Raw genomic sequence first — 13,973 nt, 5'->3', positions numbered from 1 at the left:
TTGTCAGTGAACTAGTTGTTTACGTTCCTATTGGAGATCTTGAATTTTGGAAATCTGAAACAGGCATCCCTATTCGGAGTGCCGGATATTTCACTTTAGCCAAAGACATTGGACATGGGCCGTGAAAGATAATGATGGGTACTTCGGTATCAGGATACAAAAGAAGCAGGACAGACTTTTTTCAGGTCGCTAGTAGATGTTTAATGTTGGGTTTTGATTTGAGGCTTGGATTGGTGATTATATTGGAACTCTGGAGGACCTGGACCATCCACGATAAAGATTTAGAGATCAAGCCTCTGAGAAAACAGGAGGCCAAGGCTATGACCACCAGAGTGGGTTGGCTGCCTCACTAGTTAGGCAAATCCTTAATGGTCTTTGATTCTAATGATGCCAAGGGCTAAGTGATGAAGGTCATCTGACCAATATTTATGGCACCGGTGATGGACATCTTTGTAAAGAGAAGGATGTGTTAGGCATGGCAATTGATGTCTGCTGGAAAGGGGTATGGTATTTCTTGGGTGGGTGAGGGGTTGGTAGGCACATGACAGCAGAGGTTACTGATCTTTTGGTACATTCCATCAACAGGTATTCAAAGAAGTCGTTCACCGATCTTTGTACGTTTAGGTCAGAGCAAGTGGATACTCCTCCACAGCCTGTCCCTGGTTTTGCTTAAGAACGTGTAATTGTCTGGATGGTGTTCTGCAGTGCGTGGTGCAGAAGAGTATTTGAACCAGTTCTCAAGGGGGCTAAGAGGCCAGGAGAGTTGCTGTGCAGGTCTTGCAGGCTTCCTGCAATTTTAATGGTGGTTTTCGTCATGCAACAGGCACCTGTGGAGGCATATGATTAGAAGGTTAAAATTGAGTATTTCTCACCATTTGTGGTGATGTAAAGGATGGCAGTGCATGGTCTGGTGAGGAGCAACTAGAGACTTGACGTGAAACATAGGTCTCTTAAGATACCGTTTCTGGCTAGGCCGGGCAGGCCACAGGTGGCGGGAGGAGAAGTCAGAAATGTTCCCTGCCCCCCAACTCCCAGGGACTTTCCTGCCATTTCAGTGGCAAGCAGTGAAGAAGGCTGTGCTTTAATGAAGAGTGAGGCCTACTTGCCACTCGTATTTGTTTGAAGCTGCTGTTGGGTAGATTGGCAGTTGGTGAGTCACTTGTTGGGCTCCAGGCAATGTTGGGTATAGCTGAAGTCGGCCCTTGCACCCTGAGAGAGAAGCTATTCTTCCTCTGTTGTTATCTTATATCATGTTAGAAGGCTTTTATACCTTGTCAAATAGCTACTGTTGAGGTCTCAGAGTGCCTTGAGTGTCTCGAGGTTGGAGTATTGTGCCAGATGTTAATGTGCTGAGGAAAAGGAGAAGGATGTGAGGATTCTTTCAATGAAGTAAAGTGTTGGCCAAATGCTTTCAGGTTATCTCTGATCACCCTCCGCTATCAGCGTCGCCAGGGAGCTGACAAGAGTGTGAGTGATTCCAGAGCTTGAGGCCCCCCATCTTGTGAGGTACTTTGCTAGAATAGCGGAGTAGCCCATACTAGGAGTGAGGGAGAGACAGGGGGTAGGAGTTATGCAAGATGTCTACACTAGTAGGGCCTTCCAGTTGGTGGTAGTCATGCACATGGAGAAGTGGGTACAACTTCCTGTAACAGCAAGGAGGCGAGGAAGGTAGGTCGTAGTTATGGGTTGGGGAGGACCCTCACTGAGTAGCTGGCTTCCTGTTGGAAAGAGCAGCCTGTGTAAGGTATGTGCAATCATTACCTTGCCAGACATTACATTGTAGGCAGAAATAATTATGATGTGATATGATCTGTCATCTACATACATATTGGACCCGTAAGAGGTCAGAGCGGTGTGGTCTTGCTTCAGAGATGTGTATGCATCCTGCACTCACAGGGTAGTCAGCAGGGCAGCTGAGCCTTTATTCCTTCCATGGTCGATACGCTGAGTATGGCTAAATTGGGTAATAATGGCAGCTATTGTTACAGTGTGTTGATGACAGTGGCATTCAGCGTGAAACACTGTATATAAAAAATAATAATATTAATAATAACTAGCTGTATCTGGCATATCATACACCAATCAAGTGCTCTCTCTCTCAAACTATCCCACTCTGCACTCTATCACTCCATCTCTGTGCCTTTCCCTGTCTCACTCTGTCTCTTTCTATGGGGGGAGAGACTCATTGTCAGGTGAGCGTTGGCTGGAGCACGCCAGCAATTGATGACAGCTGCACGACCACACACACAGACACACATTCTCTCTCTTTGCTTCTGTTTATCCCTTTATCTCTGTTTCCACATTCCTTCCTACTTTCCCCCTCTCTCTAGCTACACCCCCTTCTCTACCTGCCATCACATCTCCCTCAATCTCTTCTCCTATCTCTCTATGCTGGGTACTCTCCTTCTCTTCTCCCCTCTCTCTACTCTCAACCCTGTATGCCTGTGTGTCCTGATCTTATCACACTCTCTCCACCTATCTCTTCCAACGTTGCCCTCCTTCAGCTTCACTCTGCGCTCATCACTACTCCCAGTACTATATTGCACTCTCTCAACGACCTCCTGCCATACACTCTCTCTCACCTTCTACAATTCTCTATCCACTTCTCTCCCTCTATTTCTCTTTCACTAATCTTTTACACTCCAACTCACCACACTACATAAAACTTGTACCACTCTTTCTTATCCAAAATACCTTAACTGCCCTCTCTCGGACCACTGCCACAGTTTCCTCAGCACTCCACCGACCACCCTCCGCCTGTCCTGTTGTTTCACCACCGCTCCACCTGACCTCAGCCAAACACCTTTCAATCCTCCCTGTGCTGGCTGGGCTTTTATATCCCAGCTTACCCCCTTCCAACACTTGATATATGGGGCCCTCACCCCACTTCTTCTTTAGTCTGAGTGGCCCCGTCCACTACGTGGGTCACCCACACTCACCACACGGACCATGCATTTGAAAATATCCCTGGATGGCCTGCTGCATGTGTGGGTTCCACCCTTTCATCACCGCCACAGCCTTCTTTAATCTTCAGGGTAGCCCCATTACAAAGGGTGGTCACTTACACTCACCACTGGACCCATGGCCACATAAAACATCTTCTGGGCTGCCTCATTGTCATGGGGGACGCCTATGTCACCACTGCTTCTGCTGTGCCATATTTCCTTCAGGTGGCATCCCATTGGCGTAGGGGCACTGCAACACTCACAGCCATGTCCACTGTGCCATGTTTGAGCCAGGTGGCATCCTAGGCAGCAGGGATGCCACCTTTAGTCACCTCCATGCCTGCAGCCTTCACCTCTTCTTGACCTGCCCCCTATGCATTTCATTGTAGAAGCACAGGGGCAGGCCACCGGAGCTTCACCCGAGCTGTCGCGCTGCTGCAGCACAGGGCTTCTCTCTACCCGGGCTGCCACAATGAGGCATCCATGACCTTCCATGTCCCGCTCTTCACCAGAGCTTCCTGGAGAGGCAGCTCGGGACTTCATTTTCTCTGTTCCACCCTCTGGGCGGAGTGGGCTTCCGCTCTTCAATTCCTGAGCCGCCTTACATACGTGGTCCCGGTAGACATTTTAGAAAGGGCCTTTGTCGCCAGCCACAAGGCTTGCTGACTGGAGCATGGCCCACACTTGGCAGTTCCTTTTCGAGCCGGGCAGCCTCACACACGCTGCCTGGGCCCTTGACTTATCATAGCCCGTCTAGCCTGGCTCACGAGCAGGCCGACTGCCACCATGGTCCCATGAGTACCCGGGCAGCTCCTGACACGCAGCATGGCTCCATTGCTATCACAGCAGGTCACCTCCCACATTTTCAGAAAGCCCTGGTGGGGAACTGCGCAAAAATACACTTAAAAATGCAATGATTTTTTTCGGTGTTTTGGTTTTTGGTAAAACATCCCTCTCTGATATTTGTTCGTTAAAATCACATAGAATTGATTTCTTATCCATTACATCTCTTCTTTAAGTATATTTAGTTGTGATTGAGGCTGATTACAATGTACAATTGTACAAGTGCTGGGAAATAAGATATCACTCACTATATGATCATCTGGTAGATCATTTACACTCTAACTTGTAAACTTAGGTGCCTTCTGGGCTCCTTTAGAGGCAATGCGGCTCGTTTTAATCTTTGGTGGTAATAGCAATTTTGCCCCATTGGGGTACTCCAATACACATTTCTGTTCTGTAAATCTGCACATGGTATAATACTGAATGGTTCCATGTCTTTACAATTGGCATTTGCACTTGCAGTATCCCTGTTGCAGGATCACTTGCCATGCCATTGCCACTTGAGGCTCCCGGCTTTCGCCTTCCATTGCATTCAAGGGTGGAGAGCCCTCTTCATCCCTCCACCTCACCTTTTCCCCAAACTCTTCCTTCGAATGAGTCCCCCCCGTTCTTGCCTCTGTTTTTGTGTCCCGCACCGCACCCTCACCCTCCTGGTGCCCCTGTGCCAGTCTTCTGGTTTTGCGGCTACAACTCCCTGCCAAGAACCCACTCCTTCCCCACCCCCTTCTAACCCAGACACAGACCGTTACTTCATTGAAATTAGCAGTGTTGTGAAGACCCACGGCACAGGTTCAGCGCGGTTAACACTTGCACTGCTAATGTCAGCATGGTGAAGACGTGTTACCCACTGAACTAGGCAGATCTATCATCAGTGTAGGAATGGTAATAGAGATATGTGATTGTAATTTAGTTTACTGATGGCCATGATTGTGATTTAGTTTTATTATTTGTTTAGCGCTAGCTCTACCAAGAGGGTCTTGGAGTGGCTGATGGCCAAACATCTCAAATGGGAAGGATTAATTATGGCTCCCCTCTTGGCCTAACTCTCTTGCAGTTGTGGTCAGTGTTGGTGAGGCATTCAAATTAGTAAGTGGTTCCTAAACTGCGGTACTAGATGTTGTCTTCAGTGAGAATATTAATGATGCTTGCCTAACTTTGGGGCCACCCTTATTTTTTAATTGCTCAGAGGTATTTGTGTAAATTCTTCAGAATCTAATTCTTATGACTTAATTCGTGTATACTTAATATTTATTGCTTCACTGCCTTTTGTTCCTCCCAAACCATCTAAACGCGGTTTGATTTCTTTAATCAATGCATTACCTCTTTTATTGGGGCAGTTATCGAAGCCGATTTACTATTACGTGAAGGAGGAGAGAGTTTGGACTTCCTTTTACGTATTGCATGTAGGGATGGGATATTATTGTGTGTTGACTTACATGCGCCACATCCACACAGAATTGCGAAGCTAATCACTCATCTTATCTAGATAGAACTGTGAAGATTAGCATGCGTCACATCTAGATAGAATTGTGGAGATTCGGATGTGTCACATCTAGATAGAATTGTAGACATCAGCATGTGTCGTATCTAGATAGAACTGTGAAGGTAATCATATGTCACATCTAGATAGAACTCTGAAGATTAGCATGAGTCACATCTAGATAGAACTCTGAAGATTAGCATGAGTCACATCTAGATAGAATTGTGTATATTAGCATGCGTCACATCTAGATAGAATAGTGAAAATTAGCATGAGTCGCATCTACATAGAATTGTGAAGTTTAGCATTCACCACATCTAGATAGTGATGACATTAACCAACCCTAAAAAAACTCATCCCTCTGCATACACCTCTCATAGTCAAACCAAACACAATCAGACCTTCAAGCACAACAAACCGCACACACTTCACTACACCGCAACAACAAAACAAACCACACATAGTCTCACACAACAGCACATGGCGGCAACCAACGAAAAACCACACTTAAGTTCAGCGAACAGTGTTAACTGAACTGATGCTGCCAACAGCACATCACATCTCTCTTGCTCTTCTCTCGCTCAAACCTACTAACCCATTCCATCCTCTTTCAGATCCACCAGAGCGCCACGGGACCACTTTGGTGGTGACAGTGCGTGGTATAAATGTTCTTTAACATTAACATTAACATTGTTTGGGTAAGTAGGAGGGAACGATTATGTATGTGCTGACCAAACAGCTACTTCAAGGGACAAAGATTTAACCAGTCGTTTCCTTGGATGCAACACGTGCTAGCATAGTTTAGTATTAGCGTAAGCAAAGCAACAGGTATTAATATCTTATTAAACTACAAAATGTCCTAAAAAATGTTCAAATAAATACATTTTAAAATGTTTACAAGGTTACATTTAAAACAGCACTCTATCCCTTTAGTAATAGAGTGCTCCAAAGCGCAGCATGCTAACTGCCCTCCAGACAATTCAGAAAAGATTTAGGAATGCTAATAGCCAAATGGTGCTTTAGGTGATAGATCAAGAGGTTAAAACAAAAACAGGGACTAGCCTATTATTTCTAATAATTACTTAAGTTGAGAGCTTGGTACCAGACTGTGTAATAGATGCTCAGGGCTCAAGAAAAATCAAATCAATGTCCATTCATGTTATATAAAATACTATCGCTCAAATTAAGTAAGCATGGTAGTCAAACAAGATCTAAAGACCCAGGAGGGAGGCAAATATAATACAAATTAATTGTTGCATAGTTCATCTTCAGTTCTGTTCTTTTAGCCTCCAAGTCCCAGGACCTCTGGTTGGCCCCCGGTCCAACAAACACAAACAGACAATGCTATCTGCTTGAGCTGAAGCGGTAGTCAGCAGAAAACCAGAATCAAGCTCAATTAATTGCACTTGGGTCTATTAAAGTTCATGACCCCTAGTTGGTTAAACATTGTTTAGCGGTGAACTGGATCCACCTTAAATTAGCATGTGTGCGTGTCAAAAGGTCTGCCGAATTGTGATCACACACTGCAGCCGCTGTGCTCTTGAGGGTCAGGTTGGCACTTACAACAGCCCAAAACAGTGCATAGGGGGTCAAACATTTGAAAGTATTTTTCTAGTTTCCAAATTATCAAATTGAATCCCAAGCAGCGGGATGAAGGATTAAGCCGAGCCTGTCCATGGATAATAACAATAGCAACAATACCCACTCTGGGTCCAGGAGCAGCCCGGGAGCTGGAATGAAAGATGAAACGAGAGAGCAAAATGAAAGAACTGGTGTGGGAGACCAGCTGCAGAACTACCTGGTCCTCCAGCCCTTTCTGTTTTCTCCTCTGACAAACTAAAAGCAACTTGTAATAAGGGGACACGCAGAGGACAGGCAGAGACAGCACAGGTTGCTAAAAACAAACACCAATCTACCCACGGTAAAAACATGCTAAATATGCAGTGAAGTGATGCTCACGTTCCTCCCTCCTTACTTTTACTGCAGAGTTAATTGAGAACCAAGAATGCTATGCAAGGCTCCAGATGGTATTCTAGAGTCCAACTCTAGATCCAGCTCCCAACTGTGGCCTCAGACAGCCTCAGACTGCGGGAGGGCACAGTCATTAGGACATAGGATAGAGAGCGGTGCAGGACTCAGAGAGCCGTCCCTAACCCTGCTCTCTGCACTCCACTTCCCCAACGCTCCTCTCCTCCCTCTGTCCCTCGATGCAGCATGTGATTCAAGCTGCCCCACCTCCACTGCCGAAGAGGCTGCTTCGGAGACAACTCTTTTCAATGGGCCTATACGGGGGAATTAAGGTGACGACATGTGAGATACCCATAGTGTGCATCAACAAGATTGTCCAGTTAGATTTCTATACAATATTTCAATATGCTACACTTGTCAAAAGATTAAAAGAAAAAAGGGGAAAGCCTTTTGGGCAGAAAGAACGAAGACCACCTGGGTACCTCCTTTCAGCTCTACCGCACTCATACTCATAAATTGTGTTCCACAAGGCCCATTCCTCTCACCACTACCCTTCAACATCTACATGGCTCCTCTCGTGAGATTCATGAAAGGACACAAGCTTACATGCTGCAGATGATGCTGGAATCACCACTATCAAGCACATAGACCCAATCCTTGTCAATTGCCTCTCCCAAATCAATTCTTGGAGGAGCAACAACAGTCTTAAATTCAAATGGAAAAAACTGAAATCATGATCACGCCCAACACCCCTTCTATCCAAATGCCAATGCCGTGTCCTTTGGAAATGGGATCCAGACCAGAAGCCTGCAAAATGGTTATAAATCTCAGAACCTGGTGTACAATAGTGTGCAAGAGCACTTGGAGCATTCCAAGTGCCGAATGGGATTACCAAAATAAATGATCTCAGGTGCAAAAAACCAGACAGACTCGAAGAAGATGGCAAAATACTACTTTATTATCAGTTCAATAAAGTAGGGAAACGTGGCGAGCAAAACGAATTTCAGCTCACACACTCTCAATGCATCTGACTTACACAAAAACCTTTATACTTTAACATACATCAGCTATGACATCATCCTACGACGTGGACAACAGTAAAAACCTACTGGGTGGAGGGATTGGTTAGGGGAAATGTAAACATATGGTTTGTACAAATGTTAGAACCATCATTGGATGCCCCTTATCTGGTGGTCACGCCCAAGACCACCTCTAACTATGCAAAATACATATAATAGCATAGCAACAGCAGTGGATAGGCCCTTGCAACAATGTCTGATCCATCATTACATAGGATTTTATCATTGGTTGGCACACTCTTGCCAACCTTAGACATTCGGCTCGTTAGCAGTACCTAAACAACGAAACCCAGGCGCAGGAGAAGAACGTCGTCCAACTGCCTTTCTTGGCTAATTAGCCTACAATGGGCCTCAATCTAAGTTTGCTGGTCTGGAAACAACGGTAGCGGTAAGCTTACCAGCACCGTTTTCTCTGGACCGGCAAACTACGGGTCTGCCTGCCAGAGCCACTGTGCCCGACAGGTCTGACCCTGCCGGGCACAGCGGCCACGGTAGGTAGACCGTCACGGAAGCACCGGCACCATTAGCAACAGTGCCAGTGTTTCTGTGGTCCACACTCCCATAGGGTCCTAAAGGACTCTATGGGAATGGGGAGTAATGAAATTGCCGGCACATGACTTCCCGGCCGCCGGTCTTGGAATAGCCCGGTGGCAACGGGAAGTCGTGTGCCAAACCTGTAATGAGGCCCCATCTCTCATTCGTTAGGCCCTAAGCCAAAACTTCTTCTTTGTAGTTGACCTCGTCGAATGCTCTCTTCCTCTGAACTTAAAAGGGGAGTGAAGGGACATTGCTATCTTCGTTTGGAGCGTTATGAATAGGCCTTGTTTTCTTGTCCTGGACCACGTGTAAGGAGACCATGATTTTGTCTCTTCTGCCTTTCTATTTAATGTCATTTGATTCAATAACATTGTATGCTATAACTCTCCTTGGCTTCTGGAGACTTAGTTGCTCCATCCCACATGTGCTTTTCATGTCTTTAACTGTAGAATACTTGGCACTCGCAGTTGTTTGCTCCTTTACTTAATCTAAGAGGAATATATTCTACGTACATAGTTTATCCTCTTTGACTCCTATTTGAGCCATGCAGCTGTTCTTACTGTGATATTCTCCGTTTTGATCCAAACAGATATCCTTTGTTCTGCATGAAGTTGTATTGCACTGCCTGTCAGCACTCCAGCCTTCATTTCCTTTCTCAAGGCTTCTTGCTTACTATTATACGATACCAATGTCCATTTACGTCTCTTATTATTCATCTTCAGTGTATATATTTTTCTTCATGTTCGCATTTGTATTTTTGCTTTGTCACTTCAGTCACATTCATATCTTTGTTCTTGGAATGCACTTGCTTTGTCTTTCGTGTACCCCCATGTCTTTTCTCAGTAATGTTGGCACTTTCGTCTGATGTTTTCTAATTATAACTCTGTCATATTCAGTTAAGTTGGCATATTCAGATCTTCTGCCTCAGTTCTGGGATACATACGATACGGTTGTCTGAGCGCATAACGCCTCTCGTATCTTCGATCTGGTGTTGGTACTATAACAGGTGTCGGACACTGTGTCTTCTTGTTCTTACAATGCAACAGAGGTGAAGGGGTGGGCTCTATAAATGACATGTACACCTGCCTCTCTACATTAATATAACACTGGAACTTCAAGTTAACGCAGTAGTAAAGAGGTGCTTCTTTCACCAGCGATCCATCTGTTGGGTCTGTGGCTCAGTTTACTGAAGCATCCACTACAGGGACCTGTGTTTGACATCATGGCCATAGGTTTTAATCCCGGCACATCTACTCAGTATTTCATCCTTCCGGGGTGGATAAAATGAGTACCATTGAGTTGGGTAACAATAAAAATCTGTTGTCTGTCAAAAGCGCCAAGATGCACCTCTGGGGTGAATGTGCGCTCTACAAATACACTTGTTATGTATATTACCCTTTCTCGCTTTTCCACGCACAACATTTTCTGACTTGTTATGCAAGAATAGACTATGCCAAAAGCAACTGCCTTGGCATGCCTGACTACCTCCCCTAAAAACACATCCAGAACACAGCATGTCTCGTTCAAAGACTCAATAAGAGAGAACACTCCACCCAGCACTAAGATCACTACACTGGTTACCAGTCAAGAACATGATCTATTCCCAAACACCTTGCATTCTTCTCAGAGCAACTCACAGCCAAGGAGCAGAATTCCTGCAAGAAAAATCACCAGTGACAGACCAAACAGAACTCTTAGGTCTAGCAATGACATACACATTGGACCCAAACATTAGTTGGAAATGAAATATGGTGGATCAGCATTTTCAAGCATCTCATCAAAACTCTGGAACTTCCTCCCAAGGGGAATACGCACAATAGAGGAACACCTGACCTGCAGAAAAGCAGTAAAAACATGGATGTTTAATATGCCGAGTCAGTGGTCTGTAACTCACGGCTCTTCAGATGTTTTGGATGGCAGGTTCCATGGCCTGTCACCATTCACTTGGCTTACTAGGACTGATGGGAATTGTAGTGCAAAACATCTGGTGAGGCATAGGTTGCAGACCATTGTACTGCTCTTTCTCTCAATCCATAGGCCATTGTCAAAGAGAGACCAAACATAGCTGACACAGTGCACTGGGTTTCAGTTACTCAACAAGTTACCTGCATGACTGTGACTCAGCCCGATGCCAGAGGAGTGCACTCTCTTTCTCCCACTAACCAATACCAAAACCCTCCAAACACCTGCAAACATACCACACACAAACCAACTATGCCATGCACAGCCGACACCTATAACACCCGCCCACATCAGCACCAAACAGCAGATCTCCATACCTCCGCCAATAACTCACACAATCTCAACATGGCCAATGCATCCTTACGCCACAGGCCCACAAGGTCTTGCATATGGACGCAAATGCCAAGACCACGCAGAAACAAACCCACACATCATGACCGTTCTTTCCAAACTGAAACTACCAACATCATAGCAAAAGCCCTCCCTCTCCTCCCAATAACAAACTGAACCATATCTTATTTTTATATCTGCCAGGGTGCCAGGAGACCATGCAAATGGCAGTGGTGTGTGGTATAAACCCCACTTACATAACATAACGTAATGTAGTATCCTATAGGTGATTACTTGGAATGAGATAGATTTACTTTAGGACAAGGCTAGTGCTTTCTTTTAATGAGAATTCACAGTTCGATTTAAATATTAGATATATCCTAAAAACTAGTTACAGATACTAAATCATCATCATCCAAATACTTTATTTCAGATTTATAATCCATTAAAGTACACAGACAAGAGAATTTTGCATAACATACAATAGAGTATCATAAAATATAAACAGTAACACATTCTTTAAATAAATTAATTTCCCATCCCTTGAACTAAATGGCCAAGCTGTATATAATATGATAATTCTAAAATAAATAAAAGGGCTAAAGAGTACTACATGATATACCTACCATGATCTCTGTGTTTTGGTTATTGGAAAAAAACAACTGGTATTCTAATGTAAGAAACAATCCAACGTACATAGCAATAAAACAAGCAAAACCAATTCATATAAAAATGTTAAACCATTTGAGAAAAAGAGCTGCATGAAAAAAATGTAAGAACCCAAGAAATTGGTGTAAGGTTCACGTCAATAAAAAGTTGAGTGTCTGGATAAAGTTTAAAAAAACAAAATTCTTTAAATTGGGTACAATCGTTTAAAAATGTTTGTTTTTAAAACTGTATCTGGGCACTCACCTTTTTATTTATCTGAACAGTTTATTGAGGTGAACATCTCAATAAACTGGACAAAAAAATAAAACACAAGTATGTGTAGACTAACCTTACCTATTTAGTCAGTTTGGATCGCTGTGACCGCAGAGAAACACCTGGCTGGTGAGTGCTCCACCCCTACCCCATTTCACCTTGTGGGCTTTCCCTGGCCTGTATTACATCCCCGTTCATTTCCAACCCAAGCCCATTCCATTCCCTGCTCCTTACACTCCTCCTGCCCACCTCCATGTTTCATTGGTCTGTTGCCTCGATCACGTGTCCAGAATTGTGTGCATCACCAGAAGGCTTCTCAGCCCTTGAATTTGCACTTCCAGCTCCATTTTGGAGTGCTGTGACCCCAGAGAAACAACCGGCTTGTGGGTTCTTCGCCCATGCCCCATTTCACCTCATGGGCTTTCTCCCAATCTCTATTCAGTCCCTGTTGACTTCCAACCCAAGTCCCTTCCATTCCCCACCTCCCTCCACTCCCCCTGCCCACCTCGCTCTTCCATTGGTTTGTTGTCCGGATCACATGATTGGAATTTCCTCTCTCTACTGACCCTCCCAGGGAAGTCTTGGCCACGCAGCTGGCGAAGGGCTAGAGGCAAAGGGCAGCTCCCATCCCCTGTTTGCCCTGTTTGCCCGGGGCACCCCAGCCAATCCCCAAAACTGTCTGCAGCAACCTTCAGGTAAGAGACAACAGCTTTGTTTCCTTCATGTAATGTTAATAACATAGAAGAAGTTAGGTGTTTTGAAGTTCGGTGCATGTTTAAAATATAACCACTGTATCAAAGGTAGTTGCACATTCAGAGGATAGCCACTGTTCTGTACTTAGGCACACATAGAGTCCTAGGCCACTGATTTTAGTGCATATTTAGAGCATAGCCACTCTTCTTGCTGTGCTCCAAAGCTACCCAATGCATTGTTCATAGAAGAATTTATGAGGATAGCCAATGTATTGCACGTAGATGAATTGTGAAGGTAGCTTATGTATTGCACTTTGATGAATTATGAAGGTAGACACTGGGCCTCATTAGGACTCTGGCGGTGATGGTATGAACGGTGCCGGTAAGGCATAGGCACCGTTCATACCAGCCCGCTGCTTTGCGAGTTCTGCTCGCGGGTTCCTGTCAGCCCGTCAGGTCTTACCTGGCAGGCTGTGCGGCACCCGCAAGCAGAACTCGTGATTCAACAAGCACCGTTATCAACCGTGCCGGTGCAGCCATGCTCCCCACCCCCTGGGGCAGAATGGGAATCGGGAGTCTGGCATTACCGCCACCTTCGAATGGACATTTACCGGCCCTTTGAACTCGTAATGGGCCGGTTATTGTCCAATTGCGGGTGGCGGGCCGGTAGCAAGCATGGCGGTTGCCGTGCCTGCCTTACAGGCACGGCTACTGCCATGCTCGTAATGAGGCCCAATGTATTGCATTTAGATGAATTTATGAAGTTAGCCAATACATTGCACTAAGATGAATTGTGAAGGTAGCCAATGTGTCACATTCAGATGAATTTGTGAGAGCAGCCAGTGTATTGCACCTAGGCTAATTGTGAAGGTAGCCTAAATGTTACACTCAGATGAATTCGAAAGTGGCCAATGGATTGCACTCATAAGTATTATGAAGGTTGCCAATATATTGAAGTTAGAAGAATTGTGAAGGTAGCCAAGGTATTGCATTTAGATGAATTTACGAAGGTAGCCAACGTATTGCACTTAGAAGATCTCGAGGGCAGCCAATGTGCTAACCGCCCTGCTCCTGCTCCCCTCCCACATACCTCCATAGTACCACACATGCCCTAAGAGCTGGCCAAACTACACATGAAACAAACGAAACACACATTCAACATAACAAACATTTGCATACAACAATCCAAGACACAGGGACGTACCCCTCTGCATAC

This window comes from Ambystoma mexicanum, chromosome 9, assembly GCF_040938575.1.
Source record: "Ambystoma mexicanum isolate Mex_15411 chromosome 9, UKY_AmexF1_1, whole genome shotgun sequence".
NCBI classification, from domain to species: domain Eukaryota; kingdom Metazoa; phylum Chordata; class Amphibia; order Caudata; family Ambystomatidae; genus Ambystoma; species Ambystoma mexicanum.
Note: the sequence above shows the minus strand (reverse complement) of the source record.